We start from the raw sequence: 26472 nt of genomic DNA, 5'->3' as shown, positions 1-26472 counted from the left end.
GTAGGCTACCTTGGAACACTCGGGTCATGCAGACAACTTTTCACCTCTTTTGCTCATACTGACTTAAAGTCTAAGGAAGCGGTTCTCAATTCTAGTCCTCGCTCCCCCCAGGTCTGCATGTTTTGCATGTCTCTCTTTGTTAGCACACCTGATTCGGATAATCAGCTCATTAGAAGTGAGCTCCTAGCGATTGACATGGTCCCTACACAGTGTTCATTGCTCCCCACTCCCTGAGCAGGGGAAATCTGTCAAAGTATACTTCACTTTGGAACATTGGTTCACGGATTTGTGCTGCACAACTTCTTCACACATGGAGAAGTGTGACATCATTTACCTCTGTATACCTCAATACACCACTGTATTACTCACTATGAATTGAAAGTATACATACGCTTTGAACTTGAATCACGGAGGAATGTCATGTGATGTCCAGTTCTCAGGGCACATACGTTCGAATGGAACAAATGTCTGAAGCTATACAAGAAACTTACAAAATGTGAAGAGCAGGGGGCGCGAGGACTGGAATTGAGACCCGCTGGTCTAAGTGACATCTGACCGTTTCAGCTGTCCTCCCTAACATCCCTCTACATGTTAGATACAGCCCCATTTTTAGGTCAATTAAGAGGCCAACTTGCATTCGTTAGCCTTTCACACTGTCTCGAGGACTTTGATTGCTTCCACATTAGTTCATGTTCCTTCTTTTGTTGATGCTGAAATAGCTCTTTTTTCTTGGCTTTGGGCAAGAAGTCTCGTTGGTCTAGGGGTATGATTCTCGCTTTGGGTGCGAGAGGTCCCGGGTACAAATCCCGGACGAGCCCTTGTTCAGGTTAAAACGTGAAGCTTTATTGTCTCATTGCATTCACAAACATTATGGCAGTTTTTTTTCAATCAGGCAGACACTGATGGCTAAGTTAGCTCAGCTGGTTAGAGCGTGGTGCTAATAACGCCAAGGTCGCGGGTTCGATCCCGTACTGGCCAGCTGTTTTTATTGTCTGGGGGCTCATCTCTGCTCTGCTCTTCAGCTCCGACAATGAGTAGGGTGATCTCACTGAAATCCCTTGCTAAGCAGAGGTCTGTTGTAGCCGAAATAGCTCAGTTGGGAGAGCGTTAGACTGAAGATCTAAAGGTCCCTGGTTAGCTCCCGGGTTTCAGCAACATCTCCCACTCTTTTCCCTTTTTTGAGGCAGGCCATTGACCAAAAATCACTGGGTTCCAACCTCTCTGTATAACAGCTTCCCCACAGCCAGAGAGCTATCTGTTTCCAAGTTGGCCTCCAACCAAGCAGTTTCGGTTCCATGGTGTAATTGTCAGCACTCTGGGCTTTGAATCCAGTGATCTGAGTTCGAATCTCGGTGGAGCCTGTGTGCTTTCTTGCCTCAGGAAATGATAAAACAGCACTGGTTTGGCGATGGTGCCAGTGTTTGTGGCCCTGTGAGCAACAGCTGCTCCAGTTAAGGTTCCATGGTGTAATGGTTAGCACTCTGGACTCTGAATCCAGTGATCTGAGTTCAAATCTCGGTGGGACCTAGTTTGCGCAGGACAATGTCTGAAATACTTTTCGGCACCTTTTAGTCCAAAAAAAATAACTAACGTAGAGAGTGTGGCCGCATTGCATCGATGCTCAGTCTGTTTCTTTAGGGCAGTGGTTCTCAAACCTGTCCTGGAGGCACCCCTGCCCTGCACATTTTTATTGTCTCCCTTAGTAGACACACCCAAATAAGGTCTCGCGGTCTCTACTAATGAGCTGATGATTTGAAACAGGTGTGTTAGATGAGGGAAACATTCAAAATGTGAAGGGCAGGGGTGCCTCCAGGACAGGATTGAAAACCACTGCTTTAGGGAACTGTGCGTAAAATGGCACTGTTTTGCAACCAATTTGCACAGGACCATGTCTGAAATACTTTTTGTCAGCTGTGAGCCCAAAAAAAGCTAACGTGGGAGTGTGGCAGCATTGCGTCAACGCTCAGTCGGTCTCTTTAGGGCAATGGTTTTCAAACCTTACCTGGAGGCACCCCTGCCCTGAACATTTTGTATGTCTCCCTTATTAGACACACCCAAATCAGGTCTTGCAGTCTCTACTAATGAGCTGATGATTTGAAACAGGTGTGTTAGAGGAGGGGAAATGCGAAATGTGCAGTGCAGGGATGCCTCCAGGACAGGATTGAAAACCACTGATCTAGGGATGTGTGAGTAAAAGGGCAGGAGCCAACTTGGAGAATGCGGGCATCGATCCCGCTACCTCTCGCATGCTAAGCAAGTGCTCTACCATTTGAGCTAATTCCCCTGGCCTTTCAAGAACGACGAGCATAGCTGGGAATGACGGGTTTGATGCAAAGAGGCTGTCCCTCCTCTGGGCTTGCTCCTTTGCACTGGCCGAGATTATGTTGTCGAATTAACAAAGAGATTAAGCTTTTGTGTTTAAGGACCTTCTCGGTCTTGTTACGCCAGTATGCATGTGTATGGATTCTTGTATTATGTAGGCTACCTTGGAACACTCGGGTCATGCAGACAACTTCTCACCTCTTTTGCTCACACTGACTTAAAGTCTAAGGAAGCGGTTCTCAATTGTAGTCCTCGCTCCCCCCAGGTCTGCATGTTTTGCATGTCTCTCTTTGTTAGCACACCTGATTCGGGTTGAAACGTGAAGCTTTATTGTCTCATTGGATTCACAAACATTATGGCAGGTTTTTTTCAATCAGGCAGACACTGATGTCTAAGCCAGGCCGGTTAGCTCAGCTGGTTAGAGCGTGGTGCTAATAACGCCAAGGTCGCGGGTTCTCCGTACTGGCCAGCTGTTTTTATTGTCTGGGGGCTCATCTCTGCTCTGCTCTTCAGCTCTGACAAAGAGTAGGGTGATCTCACTGAAATGCCTGCTTGCTAAGCAGAGGTTTGTTGTAGCCGAAATAGCTTAGTTGGGAGAGCGTTAGACTGAAGATCTAAAGGTCCCTGGTTAGCTCCCGGGTTTCAGCAACATCTCCCACTCTTTTCCCTTTTTTGAGGCAGGCCATTGACCAAAAATCACTGGGTTCCAACCTCTCTGTATAACAGCTTCCCCACAGCCAGAGAGCTATCTGTTTCCAATTTGGCCTCCAACCAAGCAGTTTCGGTTCCATGGTGTAATTGTCAGCACTCTGGGCTTTGAATCCAGCGATCTGAGTTCGAATCTCGGTGGAGCCTGTGTGCTTTCTTGCCTCAGGAAATGATAAAACAGCACTGGTTTGGCGATGGTGCCAGTGTTTGTGGCCCTGTGAGCAACAGCTGCTCCAGTTAAGGTTCCATGGTGTAATGGTTAGCACTCTGGACTCTGAATCCAGTGATCTGAGTTCAAATCTCGGTGGGACCTAGTTTGCGCAGGACAATGTCTGAAATACTTTTCGGCACCTTTTAGTCCAAAAAAAATAACTAACGTAGAGAGTGTGGCCGCATTGCATCGATGCTCAGTCTGTTTCTTTAGGGCAGTGGTTCTCAAACCTGTCCTGGAGGCACCCCTGCCCTGCACATTTTTATTGTCTCCCTTATTAGACACAGCCAAATAAGGTCTCGCGGTCTCTACTAATGAGCTGATGATTTGAAACAGGTGTGTTAGATGAGGGAAACATTCAAAATGTGAAGGGCAGGGGTGCCTCCAGGACAGGATTGAAAACCACTGCTTTAGGGAACTGTGCGTAAAATGGCACTGTTTTGCAACCAATTTGCACAGGACCATGTCTGAAATACTTTTTGTCAGCTGTGAGCCCAAAAAAAGCTAACGTGGGAGTGTGGCAGCATTGCGTCAACGCTCAGTCGGTCTCTTTAGGGCAATGGTTTTCAAACCTTACCTGGAGGCACCCCTGCCCTGAACATTTTGTATGTCTCCCTTATTAGACACACCCAAATCAGGTCTTGCAGTCTCTACTAATGAGCTGATGATTTGAAACAGGTGTGTTAGAGGAGGGGAAATGCGAAATGTGCAGTGCAGGGATGCCTCCAGGACAGGATTGAAAACCACTGATCTAGGGATGTGTGAGTAAAAGGGCAGGAGCCAACTTGGAGAATGCGGGCATCGATCCCGCTACCTCTCGCATGCTAAGCAAGCGCTCTACCATTTGAGCTAATTCCCCTGGCCTTTCAAGAACGACGAGCATAGCTGGGAATGACGGGTTTGATGCAAAGAGGCTGTCCCTCCTCTGGGCTTGCTCCTTTGCACTGGCCGAGATTATGTTGTCGAATTAACAAAGAGATTAAGCTTTTGTGTTTAAGGACCATCTCGGTCTTGTTACGCCAGTATGCATGTGTATGGATTCTTGTATTATGTAGGCTACCTTGGAACACTCGGGTCATGCAGACAACTTCTCACCTCTTTTGCTCACACTGACTTAAAGTCTAAGGAAGCGGTTCTCAATTGTAGTCCTCGCTCCCCCCAGGTCTGCATGTTTTGCATGTCTCTCTTTGTTAGCACACCTGATTCGGGTTGAAACGTGAAGCTTTATTGTCTCATTGGATTCACAAACATTATGGCAGGTTTTTTTCAATCAGGCAGACACTGATGTCTAAGCCAGGCCGGTTAGCTCAGCTGGTTAGAGCGTTGTGCTAATAACGCCAAGGTCGCGGGTTCGATCCCCGTACTGGCCAGCTGTTTTTATTGTCTGGGGGCTCATCTCTGCTCTGCTCTTCATCTCCGACAAAGAGTAGGGTGATCTCACTGAAATGCCTGCTTGCTAAGCAAAGGTTTGTTGTAGCAGAAATAGCTCAGTTGGGAGAGCGTTAGACTGAAGATCTAAAGGTCCCTGGTTCGATCCCGGGTTACGGCAACATCTCCCACACTTTTCCCTTTTTTGAGGCGGGCCATTGACCAAAAATCACTGGGTTCCAACCTCTCTGTATAACTGCTTCCCCACAGCCAGAGAGCTATCTGTTTCCAAGTTGGCCTCCAACCAAGCAGTTTCGGTTCCATGGTGTAATGGCACTCTGGGCTTTGAATCCAGCGATCTGAGTTCAAATCTCGGTGGAGCCTGTGTGCTTTCTTGCCGCTGGAAAAGATAAAACAGCACTAGTTTGGCTATGGTGCCAGTGTTTGTGGCCCTGTGAGCAACAGCTACACCAGTTAAGGTTCCATGGTGTAATGGTTAGCACTCTGAATCCAGTGATCCGAGTTCAAATCTCGGTGGGACCTATTTTGCCACCAGTTTGCGCAGGACAATGTCTGAAATACTTTTCGGCACCTTTTAGTCCAAAAAAATTAACTAACGTAGAGAGTGTGGCCGCATTGCATCAATGCTCACTCTGTCTCTTTAGGGCAGTGGTTCTCAAACCTGTCCTGGAGGCACCCCTGCCCTGCACATTTTTATTGTCTCCCTTATTAGACACACCCAAATAAGGTCTCGCGGTCTCTACTAATGAGCTGATGATTTGAAACAGGTGTGTTAGATGAGGGAAACATTCAAAATGTGAAGGGCAGGGTTGCCTCCAGGACAGGTTTGAAAACCACTGCTTTAGGGAACTGTGCGTAAAATGGCACTGTATTGCAACCAATTTGCACAGGACCATGTCTGAAATACTTTTTGGCAGCTGTGAGCCCAAAAAAAGCTAACGTGGGAGTGTGGCAGCGTTGCGTCAACGCTCAGTCGGTCTCTTTAGGGCAATGGTTTTCAAACCTTACCTGGAGGCACCCCTGCCCTGAACATTTTGTATGTCTCCCTTATTAGACACACCCAAATCAGGTCTTGCAGTCTCTACTAATGAGCTGATGATTTGAAACAGGTGTGTTAGATGAGGGGAAATGCGAAATGTGCAGGGCAGGGAAGCCTCCAGGACAGGATTGAAAACCACTGATCTAGGGATGTGTGTGTAAAAGGGCAGGAGCCAACTTGGATAATGTGGGCATCGATCCCGCTACCTCTCCAGCGCCTGCTCCAGCGCCTGCTCCAGCGCCTGCTGCTTCTGTGTCCCGTTACACCCAGAGGAACAGGCTCCGGCGGGCCCTGGAGACGGAAAGCGGAGTCCATGAGAGGAAGTATGTGCGAGGGGTAACTTTTAACAAGTGCAGCGAATGTGGGCAGCCCAAAACTAAAGAGTTTGGTCATAGCCGATATGGGAATGCCACATTTTGCTCACGCTCCTCTAATGGAAAAACTTTAGATGATTGGTTGGCAGAACAGCGGCAGGCAAAATAAATGACAAACTCCGCCTCCATAGTAAATAATTTATTTCCTGTGTATATTTTGTATATATTATATGGGCCCACTCTTTTCATATATTTTTTTTAATATAAGTAGTACATAATATATTTCCTGTATTTATATATATATTGTTTATATTATATGGGCACACTCTTTTCATATTTTTTTTTATACAAGTACATTATATCTATCCTGTATATATTTTGTTTATATTATATGGGCCCACTCTTATCATATTGTCCTTTTTATATTGTGTGTATGTATGTGTGTGTTCATTTTAATAAAACATTTTGTATATATTACTTGGGCCCACTCTTTTATATTGTTCTTTTTATATTGTGTGTATGTGTTTGTATTCATTTTAATAGAACATTTTTTTGATCAGATAAAAAAAATCTGCTAAATCATATCAATCAAATCATATCCACACACACAAAACATATTTGAAGAAACGTTTTTAATTAAATTCTATTTAAACACAAACATGAAAAAGTTTTTTTTAATAATACACACACACACTCACACAAATCTATGTAGTATAAAAGCAATCAATGGTATGTCATAGATAACAAAATAAAAGTCTCGGTTTATTGCACGCTTAACAATACACGTCGTGGACATATGATGTCACGGCTCATCTGAGAGAGCACGGGTTCGAATCCAGGCCGCGGAGGGTAGAATTGTTTCACATGTAATAACAACTCTTCAAAACGCAGAAACATATACCCCGAGTATTGCCGCAGGGGAAATCCTTTGGCGTTTTCACGTGTTCTGCATCTTTTTCGCTTGCGTGCGGGGCTCAAAGATTGGACCCCTTCCTCATGCTAAGCGAGCGCTCTACCATTTGAGCTAATTCCCCTGGCCTTTCAAGAATGACGAGCATAGCTGGGAATGACGGGTTTGATGCAAAGAGGCTGTCCCTCCTCTGGGCTTGCTCCTTTGCACTGGCCGAGATTATGTTGTCGAATTAACAAAGAGATTAAGCTTTTGTGTTTAAGGACCTTCTCGGTCTTGTTACGCCAGTATGCATGTGTATGGATTCTTGTATTATGTAGGCTACCTTGGAACACTCGGGTCATGCAGACAACTTCTCACCTCTTTTGCTCACACTGACTTAAAGTCTAAGGAAGCGGTTCTCAATTGTAGTCCTCGCTCCCCCCAGGTCTGCATGTTTTGCATGTCTCTCTTTGTTAGCACACCTGATTCGGGTTGAAACGTGAAGCTTTATTGTCTCATTGGATTCACAAACATTATGGCAGGTTTTTTTGAATCAGGCAGACACTGATGTCTAAGCCAGGCTGGTTAGCTCAGCTGGTTAGAGCGTGGTGCTAATAACGCCAAGGTCGCGGGTTCGATCCCCGTACTGTCCAGCTGTTTTTATTGTCTGGGGGCTCATCTCTGCTCTGCTCTTCATCTCCGACAAAGAGTAGGGTGATCTCACTGAAAGGTTCGATCCCGGGTTACGGCAACATCTCCCACACTTTTCCCTTTTTTGAGGCGGGCCATTGACCAAAAATCACTGGGTTCCAACCTCTCTGTAGAACTGCTTCCCCACAGCCAGAGAGCTATCTGTTTCCAAGTTGGCCTCAAACTAATCAGTTTCGGTTCCATGGTGTAATGGTCAGCACTCTGGGCTTTGAATCCAGCGATCTGAGTTCGAATCTTGGTGGAGCCTGTGTGCTTTCTTGCCACAGGAAAAGATAAAACAGCACTAGTTTGGCGATGGTGCCAGTGTTTGTGGCCCTGTGAGCAACAGCTGCACCAGTTAAGGTTCCATGGTGTAATGGTTAGCACTCTGGACTCTGAATCCAGTGATCCGAGTTCAAATCGCGGTGGGACCTATTTTGCCACCAGTTTGCGCAAGACAATGTCTGAAATACTTTTCGGCACCTTTTAGTCCAAAAAAATTAACTAACGTAGAGAGTGTGGCCGCATTGCATCGATGCTCAGTCTGTCTCTTTAGGGCAGTGGTTCTCAAACCTGTCCTGGAGGCACCCCTGCCCTTGCACATTTTTATTGTCTCCCTTATTAGACACACCCAAATAAGGTCTCGCGGTCTCTACTAATGAGCTGATGATTTGAAACAGGTGTGTTAGATGAGGGAAACATTCAAAATGTGAAGGTTGGAGAGGACGGAAGTTTTTGGACGAAGCGAAGGCAGATTGCAACCGAACTGTATTGTGAGTGTAACTGACTGCAAATGGACAAGAATTTAAGAAGTTTATAGTAGAGTCTGAAGTCAAACCTGATACTATTTGCATTCAAGAGACCTGGCTAAGGCCTCACCTTGATTTTATTATACCTGGTTATGAGTCTGTTAGGTTTGATAGAGGTGGGAATCAGGGTGGAGGATGTGCAACATTTGTAAGGAATGGGATACCATTTAGAAGAATAGAAACTACAACAGAAATAGAATGTGTAATTACTGAAATTTATAAATCAGATGGACACTTAGTAGTAATAAACTTATATAACCCTAGTAAATCATTAAACCTAGAAACATTAGAGGGAATAATAAGTAGACAAGGGAACCGGAAAGAAATATGGTGTGGAGACTTCAATGCACATAATAGTCTTTGGGGAAGTAAGCATACAGATAATAATGGAGAAGCAGTGGAGGAAATGATGAATGTTAGGCAATTAGTTTGTTTAAATAATGGGAATGGTACAAGAATTGATATACGTTCTAACACACTGTCTTGTATTGATCTCACTCTGGTCTCTAATAAAATGTCACACTCTTGTGAATGGAAGGTGATAGAAAGTACAAGTATTGGAAGTGACCATTTTCCAATATTTTGCTCTATAAATATTGAAATAGATCTCCAAGAAAGGCCTAATCATAAGAAATGGGAGTTTGAAAAAGCTGATTGGGAAAAATTTAAAAAAATATGTTGTATTTCAGCAGAGACAGTCTCAATGCAGGGTGATATTGAGGAATGTGCATCTGAGGTTACACATTTAATAATGAATGCAGCATTAAAAAGCATACCATTTAAGTCAGTTGGGGGGAATAGGAAAATGGTCCCATGGTGGAATGATACATGTACAAAAGCTATTAAAGAACGAAATCGGGCAATGAGAATGTTAAGAGGTAATTTGAACCAAGATAACTTAATTGATTATCAGAGGAAAAAGGCTCAGGCACGAAGAATAATTAAGAATAGTAAACAAAATGCATGGAAGAACTATTGTTCTACTATAGGGAGGGAAGTTAAAATAGGAGAAGTGTGGTCAATGATGAAGAAAATGAGTGGGAAAAAAGTGTATACTAAAATACCTGTATTAGAGGATGATGGAATACTGGCAATAACAGATAAAGAAAAGGCAAATGCATTGGGAAAGAAGTTTGCCAGTATTCATAGTGGGGATCATTTGGATGATATACATAGATTACATAAAGAGAAGGTTCTTAAAGAAAATAGAGATGTGTTTATTAAAAAAGATTGTGAGGAATGTACTATGGATGCAGAAATAAACTTGAATGAACTAGTGATAGTATTAAATGATATTAAGAATACTGCTACAGGAGAAGATCAACTAAGTTACATCATGTTCCAGAAAATACCTGGTAAAGTATTGCAGATAATATTAAAGTTATTTAACAAGATATGGGAAGACGGTAAAATACCAAAAAGCTGGAAAAGAGCATTAATATTGCCATTTAATAAACCTGGGAAAGACCCGAATAATGCTGGTAATTATAGACCTATTGCCCTTACGTCACATCTCTGCAAGTGGATGGAGAAGATACTAGTCAGAAGACTTAACTGGACCCTCGAATATAGAGGATTATTCGCACCATATCAAAGTGGATTTAGGAAAGGGCGTTCCACAATGGATGCGGTGGTGAAAGTAAGCAATGAAATAGAAAAAACTTTTAAAATGAAAGAAATAATGAGTATTGTGTTCTTTGATATTGAAAAAGCTTATGATTCCATGTGGAGGGAAGGGCTGTTAATTAAAATGAACCAAATGGGAATTAGAGGTAGGTTTTATAATTGGGTCTTAGACTTTCTGTCAGAAAGAAGATTTAGAGTTAGAGTGGGATCAGGAATTTCTGAGGAATTTGAAATTGGTAATGGAATTCCACAAGGTAGTGTTATTAGTCCAGTTTTATTTAATGTTATGATCAATGATATTTTTATGAATCTGGACAGAAGGATTGGATCAGCTTTGTATGCAGATGATGGGGCCATCTGGGCAAGAGGATGAGATCCTATAAGGGTAAGAAATAAAATCAAGGAAGCCATAGGAAAGGTAGAACAATGGTCGTATAGCTGGGGCTTTAAGCTTTCTCCAAGTAAGTCTTGCCATATGATATTTACAAGGAAGAAAGGGATAGAAAAACAGAACCTACAGTTATATGGACATAATATGGAAACAGTAGATCATTTTAAATATCTTGGTATGTGGTAAGACCAAAAGGGAACATGGAAAATACACATTGAAAAGGTGGAATCAAAATGCAAGAAAGTCATCAATTTAATGAGAGCAGTAGTGGGGAAAGACTGGGGAGCAAATAAACAATCACTAATATATATTTACAGGGCTTTAATGAGGTCAACAATCGATTATGGATGTTATGTATATGGAGCAGCAGCTAAAACACATTTACTGAAGCTAGATAGAATTAGTAACAAAGCATTGAGGATATGTGCAGGTGTAATGAGATCAACAGCAATTAAAGCAATACAGGTTGAGTTAGGAGAAGTGCCGTCAGATCTGAGAAGAGATAAGCTCATGCTTACATATTGGAGTCGCTTAAGTGGATGTGGACATGAAAATCATGCAAAAAGTGTTATTCAAGAATGTTGGGAGTATAGGTCTTTTAAAGGTAATGGCTTTGGATGGGTAACAAAGACAAAATCAGAGGAATATAGAGTGAAAAATATATGGTTTAATTCACCTATACCTATTAGTAATATACCTATATGGTTATTTACCAAAACTGAGATAGACTTAAACATTTTGGAACTAAAAAATGAATGGGAAGAGAGTGAGAAAGGACACCTGGCAAGTCAATAGAAATTTATACAGATGGATCTAAGGATGAGAAGGACAATGTAGGAATAGGAATATATATACCAACAATGGACATAAGTATTGGAAAAAGATTACCTGATCAGGCTTCAGTGTATACGGCAGAGATGATGGCGATTATTGTAGGACTACAGTGGGTTGAGGAAGTAAAACCAGACAGAGTGGTGTGTTGTGTTGATTCTGTAGCAGCTTTATATAGTATTTAAAATATGAAATCTAGTAGAGAAGATCTAATGCTAGAAATCCAACAAAGTTTATTTAGATTACAGAGACTACAGATAGATGTGAGATTATGTTGGGTACCTGCTCATATAGGAATAAAAGGGAATGAGGGAGCAGATAAAATCGCAAAAAAATAATCCAGGACAAATGATAAAATAAATATACCCCTTGGAAAAGGAGAGGCTAAGGCAATAATCAAAAAAGAAATTATGAAAAAATGGCAGGACAGGTGGGATGTGGATAAAAGTGGAAGGAAATATTACAGATTGCAAAAATCTATTAATGCACAGGGGGTGAATAGAAGTAACAGAAGAGAGGAGAGTGTTTTAACCAGGCTAAGGTTTGATCACACAGGATTAAATAAAACATTGGTTTTAATGGGTAAAAGCCAATCTGATGAATGTATAGAATGTAGGTCCAAGGAAGATGGTGAACACGTATTATTGCATTGTAAGAAATATAGGGATGAGAGGATGAGACTAAATCAAAAGATAAGTCGGGTAGGAAGAAAGTGGAATATTGAAGGTTTGTTAGGCACAACAGGAGATGGGGTAAAGGATGCACAGAAAGCAGTTGTACAATATTTGAAAAATATTGGAATATATAATAGGATTTAGGTAGTATTTTTTTTTTTTTTTTTTTTTTTGATTGATGATATAGTCATGATAATATCTTCTCATGTTACATACTCCTATACAGTAGGTGGCGGTATGCACCTTTATAGTCATGGTTGCAATCTGCCATAAAACGAAAAGAAGAAAAAGAAGAAGAAGGTCTCGCGGTCTCTACTAATGAGCTGATGATTTGAAACAGGTGTGTTAGATGAGGGAAACATTCAAAATGTGAAGGGCAGGGGTGCCTCCAGGACAGGTTTGAAAACCACTGCTTTAGGGAACTGTGCGTAAAATGGCACTGTTTTGCAACCAATTTGCACAGGACCATGTCTGAAATACTTTTTGGCAGCTGTGAGCCCAAAAAAAGCTAACGTCGGAGTGTGGCAGCATTGCGTCAACGCTCAGTCGGTCTCTTTAGGGCAATGGTTTTCAAACCTTTCCTGGAGGCACCCCTGCCCTGAACATTTTGTATGTCTCCCTTATTAGACACACCCAAATCGGGTCTTGCAGTCTCTACTAATGAGCTGATGATTTGAAACAGGTGTGTTAGATGAGGGGAAATGCGAAATGTGCAGGGCAGGGATGCCTCCAGGACAGGATTGAAAACCACTGATCTAGGGATGTGTGAGTAAAAGGGCAGGAGCCAACTCGGAGAATGCGGGCATCGATCCCACTACCTCTCGAATGCTAAGCGAGCACTCTACCATTTCAGCTAATTCCCCTGGCCTTTCAAGAATGACGAGCATAGCTGGGAATGACGGGTTTGATGCAAAGAGGCTGTCCCTCCTTTGGCCTTGCTCCTTTGCACTGGCCTCGGTCTTGTTACGCCAGTATGCATGTGTATGGATTCTTGTATTATGTAGGCTACCTTGGAACACTCGGATCATGCAGACAACTTCTCACCTCTTTTGCTCACACTGACTTAAAGTCTAAGGAAGCGGTTCTCAATTCTAGTCCTCACTCCCCCCAGGTCCGCATGTTTTGCATGTCTCTCTTTGTTAGCACACCTGATTCGGATAATCAGCTCATTAGAAGTGAGCTCCTAGTGATTGACATGGTCCCTACACAGTGTTCATTGCTCCCCACTCCCTGAGCAGGGGAAATCCGTCAAAGTATACTTCACTTTGGAACATTGGTTCACGGATTTGTGCTGCGCAACTTCTTCACACATGGAGAAGTGTGACATCATTTACCTCTGTATACCTCGATACACCACTTTATTACTCACTATGAATTGAACGTATACATACGCTTTGAACTTGAATCACGGAGGGATGTCATGTGATGTCCAGTTCTCAGGTCACTTACGTTCGAATGGAACAAATGTCTGAAGCTATACGAGAAACTTACAAAATGTGAAGAGCAGGGGGCGCGAGGACTGGAATTGAGACCCGCTGGTCTAAGTGACATCTGACCATTTCAGCTGTCCTCCCTAACATCCCTATACATGTTAGATACAGCCCCATTTTTAGGTCAATTAAGAGGCCAACTTGCATTCGTTAGCCTTTCACACTGTCTCGAGTACTTTGATTACTTCCACGTTAGTTCATGTTCCTTCTTTTGTTGTTGCTGAAATAGCTCTTTTTTCTTGGCTTTGGGCAAAAAGTCTCGTTGGTCTAGGGGTATGATTCTCGCTTTGGGTGCGAGAGGTCCCGGGTTCAAATCCCGGACGAGCCCTTGTTCAGGTTAAAACATGAAGCTTTATTGTCTCATTGCATTCACAAACATTATAGCTGTTTTTTTTCAATCAGGCAGACACTAATGGCTAAGCCAGGCCGGTTAGCTCAGCTGATTAGTGCGTGGTGCTAATAATGCCAAGGTCGCGGGTTCGATCCCCGCACTGGCCAGCTGTTTTTATTGTCTGGGGGCTCATCTCTGCTCCGCTCTTCAGCTCCGACAAAGAGTAGGGTGATCTCACTGAAATCACTGCTTGCTAAGCAGAGGTTTGTTGTAGCCGAAATAGTTCAGTTGGGAGAGTGTTAGACTGAAGATCTAAAGGTCCCTGGCTCGATCCCGGGTTTTGGCAACATCTCCCACACTTTTCCCTTTTTTGAGGCGGGCCATTGACCAAAAATCACTGGGTTCCAACCTCTCTGTATAACTGCTTCCCCACAGCCAGAGAGCTATCTGTTTCCAAGTTGGCCTCCAACCAAGCAGTTGTGGTTCCATGGTGTAATGGTCAGCACTCTGGGCTTTGAATCCAGCGATCTGAGTTCGAATCTCGGTGGAGCCTGTGTGCTTTCTTGCCGCAGGAAAAGATAAAACAGCACTAGTTTGGCAATGGTGCCAGTGTTTGTGGCCCTGTGAGCAACAGCTGCACCAGTTAAGGTTCCATGGTGTAATGGTTAGCACTCTGGACTCTGAATCAAGTGATTTATGTTCAAATCTCCGTGGGACCTATTTTGCCACCAGTTTGCGCAGGACAATGTCTGAAATACTTTTCGCCACCTTTTATTCCAAAAAAATTAACTAACGTAGAGAGTGTGGCCGCATTGCATCGATGCTCAGTCTGTCTCTTTAGGGCAGTGGTTCTCAAACCTGTCCTGGAGGCACCCCTGCCCTGCACATTTTTATTGTCTCCCTTATTAGACACACCCAAATGCGGTCTCTACTAATGAGCTGATGATTTGAAACAGGTGTGTTAGATGAGGGAAACATTCAAAATGTGAAGGGCAGGGGTGCCTCCAGGACAGGTTTGAAAACCACTGCTTTAGGGAACTGTGCGTAAAATGGCACTGTTTTGCAACCAATTTGCACAGGACCATGTCTGAAATACTTTTTGGCAGCTGTGAGCCCAAAAAAAGCTAACGTGGGAGTGTGGCAGCATTGCGTCAAAGCTCAGTCGGTCTCTTTAGGGCAATGGTTTTCAAACCTTTCCTGGAGGCACCACTGCCCTGGGGCCTCATTTATAAAGCGTGCGTACGCACAAAACGGGGCTGGAAACGTACGTACGCCAGTTCCCACGCAAAGGTTGTGATCTATAAAAAACAAACTTGACGGGAGAATGTGCGCACCTTTAAGCAAACTTTGAGCCGTGCGTACGCACATTCTGGAGACAAAGGGAATTGGCGACACCGATGGTGAGGTCGTGAACTGAAGTTAGATTGTAGAAAATAAATGTGAGAAGAACGATTATAAGAATGAATGACATTTAATTTTCACTCCATTTCATACGTTATATCCACATTATCATGAAGATTAAATCCAACAGTGTTATTTGTGCCGATTGTTTTAGGCTATATACATCTAGTAAAATCCAAACGTAATTCAAAATGTATTAAAAGTAAAATAAAATAATAATCAGCGCTGCCTTACAGTCACATTGTCCACAACGGGAGCACAGGAGGACATGGCGCGATACATGTGATAGCCTACAGAATAGCATGAAATACCCTTTTATTAGAGAACTGCAGAATACAGTGTAAAAAGGAAATATTTTCCTTAATGTACATAGCCTATATCATAAAATGTCAAAGTCTGCAAATACAGTCATGAAGCACAATCGCTACTCATCATCGGTCCTAACTATTACGGTGTTCATTACAAAACCGTCAAGAAGCATGTGTTCACTATAACATTTTCGTCTTAAATTTTCGCCCACAAATTAATTAAGTGATTTTGTCAAGGTGTTAACGATCAGTCTATTTGCTAGAAACATATAAATTCTCCGGTGACCCGGGTATGTAATGCTTCATGATGCTTGCACTCCTGGCACTGTTGGAGGATTACGCTAATGGCAGAATAAGGAGAGAACGAGTTTTCAGGGACCATGATGATTTCCTGGCCCATGATGATGACTGGCTAATAAGCCGATTTAGATTCCCTAGAGCTGTGCTCTTGGATCTATGTGCTGAATTGGGTCCAGTATTAGAGAGGGCAACACGCCGGAACCATGCCATCCCAGTCCAAATACAAGTCCTCACCACTCTGGGGTTCTTGGCAACCGGCTGTTTCCAGCGGGAATTGGCAGACAGGTAAATTAATAATATAAAAAAACTATAAGTAATCCTCAAATTTGTCTCTAAGACCTTTTTGTATATGAAATAATTCTATTGGAATCTATCATCTCACCCTATAGGTCTGGTATATCACAGCCGTCCCTGAGTGCCATAATATCTGTCGTTTTAAATGGTATACTTAATATGGTTAGTCGATACATCAGGTTCCCCTACACTGTGCGAGAACAGGCCGAAATTAAAACGCAATTTGCAGCAATGTCTGGTTTCCCAAATGTAATCGGCGCAATTGACTGCACTCATGTTGCTATAAGGGCACCATCTGAAAATGAATTTGCTTATGTTAACAGAAAGCATGTGCATTCTATTAATGTGCAAATCATATGTGACTCCAACATGACCCTCACAAACATTGTGGCACGCTGGCCTGGTTCAACACATGATTCCTTTATCTTGACACATAGCAGTGTAGGGAACAGACTAAATGCAGGCGCAGTACATGATGGCTGGCTTCTTGGTGAGTTTAACAATATTAAAAAGTAGAAACTGTAACAATTTTGTTTTTAATATAATTATAACCTGCAGGCGACAGTGGCTACCCCCTGAGACGCTGGCTCCTCACCCCATTTTTAAACCCGCAGAGCGCAGAGGAAACTCATTATAACGAGGTCCACTCTCGTGCCCGCGCAGTTGTGGAGCGTGCCATCGGCATCCTGAAATGCAGATGGCGTGCTCTGGATGCCTCGGGTGGCAGACTTTTATACCATCCAGCAAAAGTGTGCAAGATTGTCAGGGCATGTGGTGTTTTGCACAATATAGCACTGAGAAACGGTATTCCTCTCCCTCCTGATCTCCCTCTACCCCAGCATTACGACCCCGAGCCACAGCCCCCTGGCCGACAAGAGGGATATCAACGAGGTGCAAGAATCCGTGAGGATGTCATGCGGCGTTTGTAAAGAAAGACAAAACTCAAGGTTCATGTTTTAACTGCATCTTTTAATGATTGTGCAATTTCTTGCATCACTTCTCTCATCTGCCGTAGCTCATCTGCAACCCTGTTGACAGCGTTTATTGTCTCTCGCTGTAACTGCAGGACTGCGTCAGTGAGTACCCGACCACTTTTGGACGTGCCAGACGCAGAAGGGGCACTGCTTTGAGCCGGACGCTGTGCATCTGCATCTGAGAACCCCTCACCCTGAACCTCCTGTTCATTTACAGCTTCAGACTCCGGAAGGACTGGAGGACAAACAATTGGCAACATTTATCCATTTATCACCCCACACACTCAAATGTACAGCGTTAATGATTAAAAATCGGTTTAACCTTGCTCCTCTGTGGTTTCAGTCACGTCAGTGTCTCCCTCCTTTTCCGACACAATACCACACACGCTGACCTCCCCAATTATAGCCGCGATTTTGCTGTCCACTGATGTGAGATCAGCTGTACATGGGCCCCCACCAGTTGCAGCCACGCTCTGGCGGTGGGAGGACAGTTTTCTCTTTGCCTCCACCTTGAATGAATGAGAATCTTTATTTCACATATTTTGCATACTGTAAGCACATGTAAATAAAACTTTTTGAAAATCAATATTGCTATTTATATAGGTATATAGCCTAATAAAACACAAATGTAATATGTTGGTAAAAAAAAAATTTGTATACCTTCAGGTCGGACCATTTTTTCTTTAATTCTGCAACTGTCCGTTCTGTCCCACTGACACAATTGACGGCAGAAGCAATACTTTGCCACTCGCACTGCTTCTTTTTATTAGTGACCCCACTGCTGTGGCCACCAAATAACACAGTTTTCCGAGCCTCCACCTCCCCTACAAGTGTTTCAATCTCAGTATCTGAGAAATTACGTTTTTTTCCTCTTTTCTCACCTGTCGCCATTATTAAAATTAGGCTAACAGAAATGCACGTTTTCACTTTCTTGGATTAATTAATTGGCGGGTCGCATGCCAGTTTTCCAGGTATATATGGGATTCCACTCTCATTTACATGCTGATCAGCAATCATGAGGTGATTTGCATTGACTATTTATGGTTAAAAATGGGCGTGTACAGGGCGGGATATGAGGCTGGTTCACGTACGCACATCTGCGGGTGATCTGTGATTTATAAAGGGAACATTGCTTACAGGTGTGCGTACGCACGGTTTTATAAATCGGAATATTTTTTGGCGTACGCCATTTTTGGCTTTTGGGCGCACGTAAACTTTTAGTAAAGATCCTACGCATAGTTTTATAAATGAGACCCCAGGTGCTTTACATTTTACATTACATTTATCTGACGCTTTTATCCAAAGCGACTTACAATTGCTATATATGTCAGAGGTCACACACCTCTGGAGCAACTAGGGGTTAAGTGTCTTGCTCAGGGACAGATTGGTGTCTCGCAGTGGATTCGAACCCGGGTCTCTCACACCAAAGGCATGCGTCTTATCCACTGCGCCAACACCACCCCTTAAAGTGTGGGAGATGTTGCCGTAACCCGGGATTGAACCAGGGACCTTTAGATCTTCAGTCTAACGCTCTCCCAACTGAGCTATTTCGGCTACAACATCTTTACCTCTTAAAATCTCAGCCATTTTTCTGTGTTTTTAACTTTCTGGTCTACCTAAATTGAAATGAGCACTATTCCCACATACTTTGGCCCATATGGATACATTTGGCCTTTTTTTGTTTGTTTTTAGTTAAGACTCTCAATGTTTTTTTTATAAAAAAAAGTCATTATTATTACATTATTTTAAAAAATATCAATTATTTCTTGGTAAATGCAGTTTTCCATATCTCCACAACAATTTGGTAACGATTTTTACAATTAAAATGTGTGTGTGTTATTATGTGTTAATACCAAATATAAATGTAAATAGTTTAATCATTATTTTCATTCATAGGGCCCAGAAACCATGATTTCTTAGACAATAAACACATCATTGTTGACAGTAGCATAGCTTAATTAGCTGACGGTCGATAAATTTAACTTATCTGATCATTTATCATGTGAAAAGTTACAGGTTCACAGGTACTGAAGAAAGCATGAACTGTACATGCTAGCTAGCTATACTGACACGATTCATTTTCCAAAAATACACACTGTATATGAACAAATAATGACCAATTTTCAATGAATGAAGTAATAGCCTTACCTTTAACAAAGATGACAATAACAACGACCGGGGATTGGTAAAAAGGAGGCCACAGGAGAGAAACGCGATTGGAGAAAAGTAAGCCACGGAAGAGAAACGCGATTGATCAAAAGTAAGCCACGGAAGAGAAACGCAATTGATCAAAATAAGCCACAGGCGAAACGCGATTGGTCAAAAGTAAGCCACAGGCGGAACGCGATTGGTCAAAAGTAAGCCACAGGCGAAACGCGATTGGCTCATGTGGGCTTACTTTGTGCTTACTTTGGCTCAGTCGGTGGGAAGCAGTGGGCGCAAGCGAGAGGTAGTGGGATCGATGCCTGCATTCTCCAAGTTGGCTCCTGCCCTTTTACTCACACATCCCTAAATCAGTGGTTTTCAATCCTGTCCTGGAGGTAAGGATGGCTGAAGCGAAACAGTCGTTCCGAAGCTTTGCGAGATCCCGAAGCGCAGATGTGTCGAAACACTGATCCGAAGCGTGATTCGAAACACCCATGTCACGTGACTATGACCAAACGAAGCCTCGAAGTGTTTCACTAATTGTTTCATCAGGTGTGGTCCGCCGAATCAGCGTTTGATTGGAACGGTCGGGAACAGACCACACAATCGCACATCTGTATAAAAGTGAAATAAACGCATTTTGACCTCGTGGGTTTTTGTGAGAGGAGTTTGACTTTGAGATAGCGGATTTTTGGTGATATAGGCCTAGTGACATAGTGCGATTTGATTAGTTATAGGCAATTTAGAAGGCCGAATTTGTTAGCCTTACAGCTGACATGTGGTCCTCCATTAATATGGATGGATATCTTGGTGTGACTTGCCATTACATAACACCAGAGGCAAAAATGGCAACTGTTGTACTGGGTGTAAGGAGGTTTTACCAAACCCACACAGCCCAGCATCTCATGGAGGCTAAAGCCTTGCTAATGGCTGAGTGGGGAATAACCTCCAAAGTTCAGTGCATGGTGACTGACAATGCATCTAACATGATCCTAAGTGCCCAGCTACTCCACCTTCGCCATGTCCCATGTTTTGCTCATACTTTAAATTTGATTGTGAAAAAGGCACTAGATCAAACCCCAGTCATCAATGAAATACGCCAGAAGGCCAGAAAGATAGTGGGGTTGTTCAGATCCAGCTGCAAAGCAAAGGACAAGCTTGTGGAGATGCAGAGCTTGATGTGAAGACCAACTCTGAAACTGATACAGGAGGTTGACACGAGATGGAACAGCACATTTGACATGCTACAGCGCTTGTATAACCAACGTGAACCAGTGGCTGCTGCACTTTCCAACTTAAACAATGATACTGCTCCCCTGACAAGTATTGATTATGACATTATTGAACAATCATTGTCAATACTGCAACCATTCAAACTCGCAACAACAGAGATGTCAGAGGAAAAGAGGGTGTCTGCTTCAAAGCTTATACCACTGTACAGGATGTTGCAGCACAAGCTTGCACAGAAAAAAGGAAATGCAACGCAGGAATCAACTGTTCAATTAGGTAGGCCACAATGACCATACTACCCATGTGATTGGCCATAACTGTCATATTATTGTCATTATTATAAATATGTGTTTCTCCTGTTTTGGCTCATAGGCTCACATCTGCAAGAAGGTCTGCACTCCAGATATGGAGGTTATGAGAGTTTTAGAGCCTTGGCACTGGCTACACTGCTGGACCCAAGGTTAAAAAATGTGGCATTTGGAAATGCTGCCAAAGCCCAGGAAGCTGAAAAGCATATCACACTGGAGTGTGCTTCACTGATGCGTTCAAACACAAATCCTGGTGAGCAGTTTCAGTCTGTGTTATGTTATGTAATCTGAATCATGTAATATAATATATCCTTCATATATGCCGTCAGTTTAGGATTTGTTACTAATTGCTGTTTTCATTTTTATTCAGACCCAGAAATGTCAACATCACACCCATCATCATCATCATCACCATCAACATCAACACCAGTAGAAACACAGGACAGTTTATGGGAACTTTTTGATACTCGCATCCATCAAACCAAGATGATACACAATGCTACAGCTGATGCCACAGTGGAAGTGAAAAAATACATCAACGATGCGTATTTGCTCAGAACTCATGATCCACTAACTTACTGGAAAGAGAGAGCAGTAATCTTTCCTCATTTGTATGTCCTTGCAAAAAAATATCTTTGTATGCCAGCAACAAGTGTCCCTTGTGAGATGATTTTTTCAAAGGCTGGAGAAATTATCTGTAAAAAAAGAAGTAGGCTAAGTCCTTCCACAGCAGATAAATTTATATTTTTGAATAAAAATCTCTAAAAAAGTAAGACATTGTGGCTTGATTTCTTTTATTAATATTCATTTTTCATGACCAAAATAACTTTATGCACAGTGAGGAGCCTATAGGTTACAAGCTTTACATATTAGAACATTATAATAATAAAAAAACAACAATTTTTTTTAATGGCTCGTCAAGGTTGTTTCAGATCAACACCTGCAAGTGACCACTAGGTGTCACCGTTGAGACGGGTGTCAGATTGATTCGAAGCCTCGAAACAATATGGCACATTTGGTTCAACTGTTTCATTGGTTCACGAGGCCTCGATTTTGCCATCACTACTTTTCGGCACCTTTTAGTCCAAAAAAATTAACTAACGTAGAGAGTGTGGCCGCATTGCATCGATGCTCAGTCTGTCTCTTTAGGGCAGTGCTTCTCAAACCTGTCCTGGAGGCACCCCTGCCCTGCACATTTTTATTGTCTCCCTTATTAGACACACCCAAATAAGGTCTCGCGGTCTCTACTAATGAGCTGATGATTTGAAACAGGTGTGTTAGATGAGGGAAACATTCAAAATGTGAAGGGCAGGGGTGCCTCCAGGACAGGTTTGAAAACCACTGCTTTAGGGAACTGTGCGTAAAATGGCACTGTTTTGCAACCAATTTGCACAGGACCATGTCTGAAATACTTTTTGGCAGCTGTGAGCCCAAAAAAAGCTAACGTGGGAGTGTGGCAGCATTGCGTCAACGCTCAGTCGGTCTCTTTAGGGCAATGGTTTTCAAACCTTACCTGGAGGCACCCCTGCCCTGAACATTTTGTATGTCTCCCTTATTAGACACACCCAAATCAGGTCTTGCAGTCTCTACTAATGAGGTGATGATTTGAAACAGGTGTGTTAGATGAGGGGAAAGGCGAAATGTGCAGGGCAGGGATGCCTCCAGGACAGGATTGAAAACCACTGATCTAGGGATGTGTGAGTAAAAGGGCAGGAGCCAACTTGGAGAATGCGGGCATCGATCCCGCTACCTCTCGCATGCTAAGCGAGCGCTCTACCATTTGAGCTAATTCCCCTGGCCTTTCAAGAATGACGAGCATAGCTGGGAATGACGGGTTTGATGCAAAGACGCTGTCCCTCCTCTGGGCTTACTCCTTTGCACTGGCCGAGATTATATTGTCGAATTAACAAAGAGATTAAGCTTTTGTGTTTAAGGACCTTCTCGGTCTTGTTACACCAGTATGCATGTGTATGGATTCTTGTATTATGTATGCTACCTTGGAACACTCGGATCATGCAGACAACTTCTCACCTCTTTTGCTAACACTGACTTAAAGTCTAAGGAAGCAGTTCTCAATTCTAGTCCTCGCTCCCCCCAGGTCTGCATGTTTTGCATGTCTCTTTTTGTTAGCACACCTGATTCGGATAATCAGCTCATTAGAAGTGAGCTCCTAGTGATTGACATGGTCCCTACACAGTGTTCATTGGTCCCCACTCCCTGAGCAGGGGAAATCCGTCAAAGTATACTTCACTTTGGAATATTGGTTCACGGATTTGTGCTGCGCAACTTCTTCACACATGGAGAAGTGTGACATCATTTACCTCTGTATACCTCGATACACCACTGTATTACTAACTATGAATTGAACGTATACATACGCTTTAAACTTGAATCACGGAGGGATGTCATATGATGTCCAGTTCTCAGGTCACTTACGTTCGAATGGAACAAATGTCTGAAGCTATACGAGAAACTTACAAAATGTAAAGAGAGCAGGGGGCGCGAGGACTGGAATTGAGACCCGCTGGTCTAAGTGACATCTGACCATTTCAGCTGTCCTCCCTAACATCCCTCTACATGTTAGATACAGCCCCATTTTTAGGTCAATTAAGAGGCCAACTTGCATTCGTTAGCCTTTCACACTGTCTCGAGGACGTTGATTGCTTCCACGTTAGTTCATGTTCCTTCTTTTGTTGTTGCTGAAATAGCTCTTTTTTCTTGGCATTGGGCAAAAAGACTTGTTGGTCTAGGGGTATGATTCTCGCTTTGGGTGCGAGAGGTCCCGGGTTAAAATCCCGGACGAGCCCTTTTTCACAAACATTATGGCAGGTTTTTTCCAATCAGGCAGACATGGATGGCTAAGCCAGGCCGGTTAGCCTAGCTGGTTAGAGCGTGGTGCTAATAACGCCAAGGTTGCGGGTTCGATCCCCGTACTGGCCAGCTGTTTTTATTGTCTGGGGGCTCATCTCTGCTCTGCTCTTCAGCTCCGACAAAGAGTAGGGTGATCTCACTGAAATCCCTGCTTGCTAAGCAGAGGTTTGCTGTAGCCAAAATAGCTCAGATGGGAGAGCGTTAGACTGAAGATCTAAAGGTCCCTGGTTCAATTCCGGGTTTCGGCAACACCTCCCACATTTTTCCCTTTTTTGAGGCGGGCCATTGACCAAAAATCACTGGGTTCAAACCTCTCTGTATAACTGCTTCCCCACAACCAGAGAGCTATCTGTTTCCAAGCTGGCCTCCAACCCAGCAGTTTCGGTTCCATGGTGTAATGGTAAGCACTCTGGGCTTTGAATCCAGCAATCTAAGTTCGAATCTCGGTGGAGCCTGTGTGCTTTCTTGCCGCAGGAAAAGATAAAACAGCACTAGTTTGGCGATGGTGCCAGTGTTTGTGGCCCTGTGAGCAACAGCTGCACCAGTTAAGGTTCCATGGTGTAATGGTTAGCACTCTGGACTCTGAATCCAGTGATCCGAGTTCAAATCTCGGTGGGACCTATTTTGTCACCAGTTTGCGCAGGACAATGTCTGAAATACTTTTCGGCACCTTTTAGTCCAAAAAAATTAACTAACGTAGAGAGTGTGGCCGCATTGCATCGATGCTCAGTCTGTCTCTTTAGGGCAGTGGTTCTCAAACCTGTCCTGGAGGCACCCCTGCCCTGCACATTTTTATTGTCTCCCTCATTAGACACACCCAAATAAGGTCTCGCGGTCTCTACTAATGAGCTGATGATTTGAAACAGGTGTGTTAGAAGAGGGAAACATTCAAAATGTGAAGGGCAGGGGTGCCTCCAGGACAGATTTGAAAACCACTGCTTTAGGGAACTGTGCGTAAAATGGCACTGTTTTACAACCAATTTGCACAGGACCATGTCTGAAATACTTTTTGGCAGCTGTGAGCCCAAAAAAAGCTAACGTGGGAGTGTGGCAGCATTGCGTCAACGCTCAGTCGGTCTCTTTAGGGCAATGGTTTTCAAACCTTACCTGGAGGCACCCCTGCCCTGAACATTTTGTATGTCTCCCTTATTAGACACACCCAAATCAGGTCTTGCAGTCTCTACTAATGAGCTGATGATTTGAATCAGATGTGTTAGATGAGGGGAAATGCGAAATGTGCAGGGCAGGGATGCCTCCAGGACAGGATTGAAAACCACTGATCTAGGGATGTGTGAGTAAAAGGGCAGGAGCCAACTTGGATAATGCGGGCATCAATCCCGCTACCTCTCGCATGCTAAGCGAGCGCTCTACCATTTGAGCTAATTCCCCTAGCCTTTCAAGAATGACGAGCATAGCTGGGAATGATGGGTTTGATGCAAAGAGGCTGTCCCTCCTCTGGGCTTGCTCCTTTGCACTGGCCGAGATTATGTTGTCGAATTAACAAAGAGATTAAGCTTTTGTGTTTAAGGACCTTCTCGGTCTTGTTACGCCAGTATGCATGTGTATGGATTATTGTATTATGTAGGCTACCTTGGAACACTCGGATCATGCAGACAACTTCTCACCTCTTTTGCTCACACTGACTTAAAGTCTAAGGAAGCGGTTCTCAATTCTAGTCCTCGCTCCCCCCATGTCTGCATGTTTTGCATGTCTCTCTTTGTTAGCACACCTGATTCGGATAATCAGCTCATTAGAAGTGAGCTCCTAGTGATTGACATGGTCCCTACACAGTGTTCATTGCTCCCCACTCCCTGAGCAGGGGAAATCCGTCAAAGTATACTTCACTTTGGAACATTGGTTTACGGATTTGTGCTGCGCAACTTCTTCACACATGGAGAAGTGTGACATCATTTACCTCGATACACCACTGTATTACTCACTATGAATTGAACGTATACATACGCTTTGAACTTGAATCACGGAGGGATGTCATGTGATGTCCAGTTCTCAGGGCACTTACGTTCGAATGGAACAAATGTCTGAAGCTATACGAGAAACTTACAAAATGTGAAGAGCAGGGGGCGCGAGGACTGGAATTGAGGCCCGCTGGTCTAAGTGACATCTGACCATTTCAGCTGTCCTCCCTAACATCCCTCTACATGTTAGATACAGCCCCATTTTTAGGTCAATTAAGAGGCCAACTTGCATTCGTTAGCCTTTCACACTGTCTCGAGGACTTTGATTGCTTCCACGTTAGTTCATGTTCCTTCTTTTGATGTTGCTGAAATAGCTTTTTTTTCTTGTCTTTGGGCAAGAAGGCTCGTTGGTCTAGCGGTATGATTCTCGCTTTGGGTGCGAGAGGTCCCGGGTTCAAATCCTGGACGAGCCCTTGTTCAGTTTAAAATGTTAAGCTTTATTGTCTCATTGCATTCACAAACATTATGGCAGGTTTTTTGCAATCAGGCAGACACGAATGGCTAAGCCAGGCCGGTTAGCTCAGCTGGTTAGAGCGTGGTGCTAATAACCCCAAGGTCGTGGGTTCGATCCCCGTACTGGCCAGCTGTTTTTATTGTCTGGGGGCTCATCTCTGCTCTGCTCTTCAGCTACGACAAAGAGTAGGGTGATCTCACTGAAATCACTGCTTGCTAAGCAGAGGTTTGTTGTAGCCGAAATAGCTCAGTTGAGAGAACGTTAGATTGAAGATCTAAAGGTCCCTGGTTCGATTCCGGGTTTCGGCAACATCTCCCACTCTTTTCCCTTTTTTGAGATGGGCCATTGACCAAAAATCACTGGGTTCCAACCTCCCTGTATAACTGCTTCCCCACTGCCAGAGAGCTATCTGTTTCCAAGTTGGCCTCCAACCAAGCAGTTTCGGTTCCATGGTGTAATAGCACTCTGGGCTTTGAATCCAGCGATCTGAGTTC

General features: G+C 43.5%; 18 non-coding genes across 18 annotated transcripts; 16 read left to right on the top strand and 2 right to left on the bottom strand.

Annotated features, from left to right (window-relative positions):
• Positions 1-904: 904 nt before the first annotated feature.
• On the top strand, positions 905-978 carry trnai-aau (transfer RNA isoleucine (anticodon AAU)). The gene has a single exon. It is a non-coding gene; the product is annotated as a tRNA-Ile (tRNA).
• A 477-nt stretch (positions 979-1455) lies between these two features.
• trnaq-cug (transfer RNA glutamine (anticodon CUG)) lies at positions 1456-1527 on the top strand. Its single transcript has one exon. It is a non-coding gene; the product is annotated as a tRNA-Gln (tRNA).
• A 1744-nt stretch (positions 1528-3271) lies between these two features.
• On the top strand, positions 3272-3343 carry trnaq-cug (transfer RNA glutamine (anticodon CUG)). The gene has a single exon. It is a non-coding gene; the product is annotated as a tRNA-Gln (tRNA).
• Positions 3344-4537: 1194 nt separating this feature from the next.
• trnai-aau (transfer RNA isoleucine (anticodon AAU)) lies at positions 4538-4611 on the top strand. Its single transcript has one exon. It is a non-coding gene; the product is annotated as a tRNA-Ile (tRNA).
• A 106-nt stretch (positions 4612-4717) lies between these two features.
• Positions 4718-4790, top strand: trnaf-gaa (transfer RNA phenylalanine (anticodon GAA)). The gene has a single exon. It is a non-coding gene; the product is annotated as a tRNA-Phe (tRNA).
• A 2664-nt stretch (positions 4791-7454) lies between these two features.
• Positions 7455-7528, top strand: trnai-aau (transfer RNA isoleucine (anticodon AAU)). The gene has a single exon. It is a non-coding gene; the product is annotated as a tRNA-Ile (tRNA).
• Positions 7529-13642: 6114 nt separating this feature from the next.
• trnap-ugg (transfer RNA proline (anticodon UGG)) lies at positions 13643-13714 on the top strand. The gene has a single exon. It is a non-coding gene; the product is annotated as a tRNA-Pro (tRNA).
• Positions 13715-13810: 96 nt separating this feature from the next.
• Positions 13811-13884, top strand: trnai-aau (transfer RNA isoleucine (anticodon AAU)). The gene has a single exon. It is a non-coding gene; the product is annotated as a tRNA-Ile (tRNA).
• Positions 13885-13990: 106 nt separating this feature from the next.
• Positions 13991-14063, top strand: trnaf-gaa (transfer RNA phenylalanine (anticodon GAA)). The gene has a single exon. It is a non-coding gene; the product is annotated as a tRNA-Phe (tRNA).
• A 135-nt stretch (positions 14064-14198) lies between these two features.
• Positions 14199-14270, top strand: trnaq-uug (transfer RNA glutamine (anticodon UUG)). The gene has a single exon. It is a non-coding gene; the product is annotated as a tRNA-Gln (tRNA).
• A 4205-nt stretch (positions 14271-18475) lies between these two features.
• Positions 18476-18548, bottom strand: trnaf-gaa (transfer RNA phenylalanine (anticodon GAA)). The gene has a single exon. It is a non-coding gene; the product is annotated as a tRNA-Phe (tRNA).
• Positions 18549-22399: 3851 nt separating this feature from the next.
• Positions 22400-22472, bottom strand: trnaa-agc (transfer RNA alanine (anticodon AGC)). The gene has a single exon. It is a non-coding gene; the product is annotated as a tRNA-Ala (tRNA).
• A 1071-nt stretch (positions 22473-23543) lies between these two features.
• On the top strand, positions 23544-23617 carry trnai-aau (transfer RNA isoleucine (anticodon AAU)). Its single transcript has one exon. It is a non-coding gene; the product is annotated as a tRNA-Ile (tRNA).
• A 106-nt stretch (positions 23618-23723) lies between these two features.
• On the top strand, positions 23724-23796 carry trnaf-gaa (transfer RNA phenylalanine (anticodon GAA)). Its single transcript has one exon. It is a non-coding gene; the product is annotated as a tRNA-Phe (tRNA).
• Positions 23797-24097: 301 nt separating this feature from the next.
• Positions 24098-24169, top strand: trnaq-cug (transfer RNA glutamine (anticodon CUG)). Its single transcript has one exon. It is a non-coding gene; the product is annotated as a tRNA-Gln (tRNA).
• A 1696-nt stretch (positions 24170-25865) lies between these two features.
• Positions 25866-25937, top strand: trnap-ugg (transfer RNA proline (anticodon UGG)). Its single transcript has one exon. It is a non-coding gene; the product is annotated as a tRNA-Pro (tRNA).
• A 96-nt stretch (positions 25938-26033) lies between these two features.
• trnai-aau (transfer RNA isoleucine (anticodon AAU)) lies at positions 26034-26107 on the top strand. The gene has a single exon. It is a non-coding gene; the product is annotated as a tRNA-Ile (tRNA).
• A 106-nt stretch (positions 26108-26213) lies between these two features.
• On the top strand, positions 26214-26286 carry trnaf-gaa (transfer RNA phenylalanine (anticodon GAA)). Its single transcript has one exon. It is a non-coding gene; the product is annotated as a tRNA-Phe (tRNA).
• The last annotated feature ends 186 nt before the right edge of the window (positions 26287-26472 follow it).

The sequence above is a fragment of the Carassius carassius genome, chromosome 8 (assembly GCF_963082965.1).
Source record: "Carassius carassius chromosome 8, fCarCar2.1, whole genome shotgun sequence".
NCBI lineage: Eukaryota > Metazoa > Chordata > Actinopteri > Cypriniformes > Cyprinidae > Carassius > Carassius carassius.
This window is presented reverse-complemented; position numbering and strand designations above follow the sequence as displayed.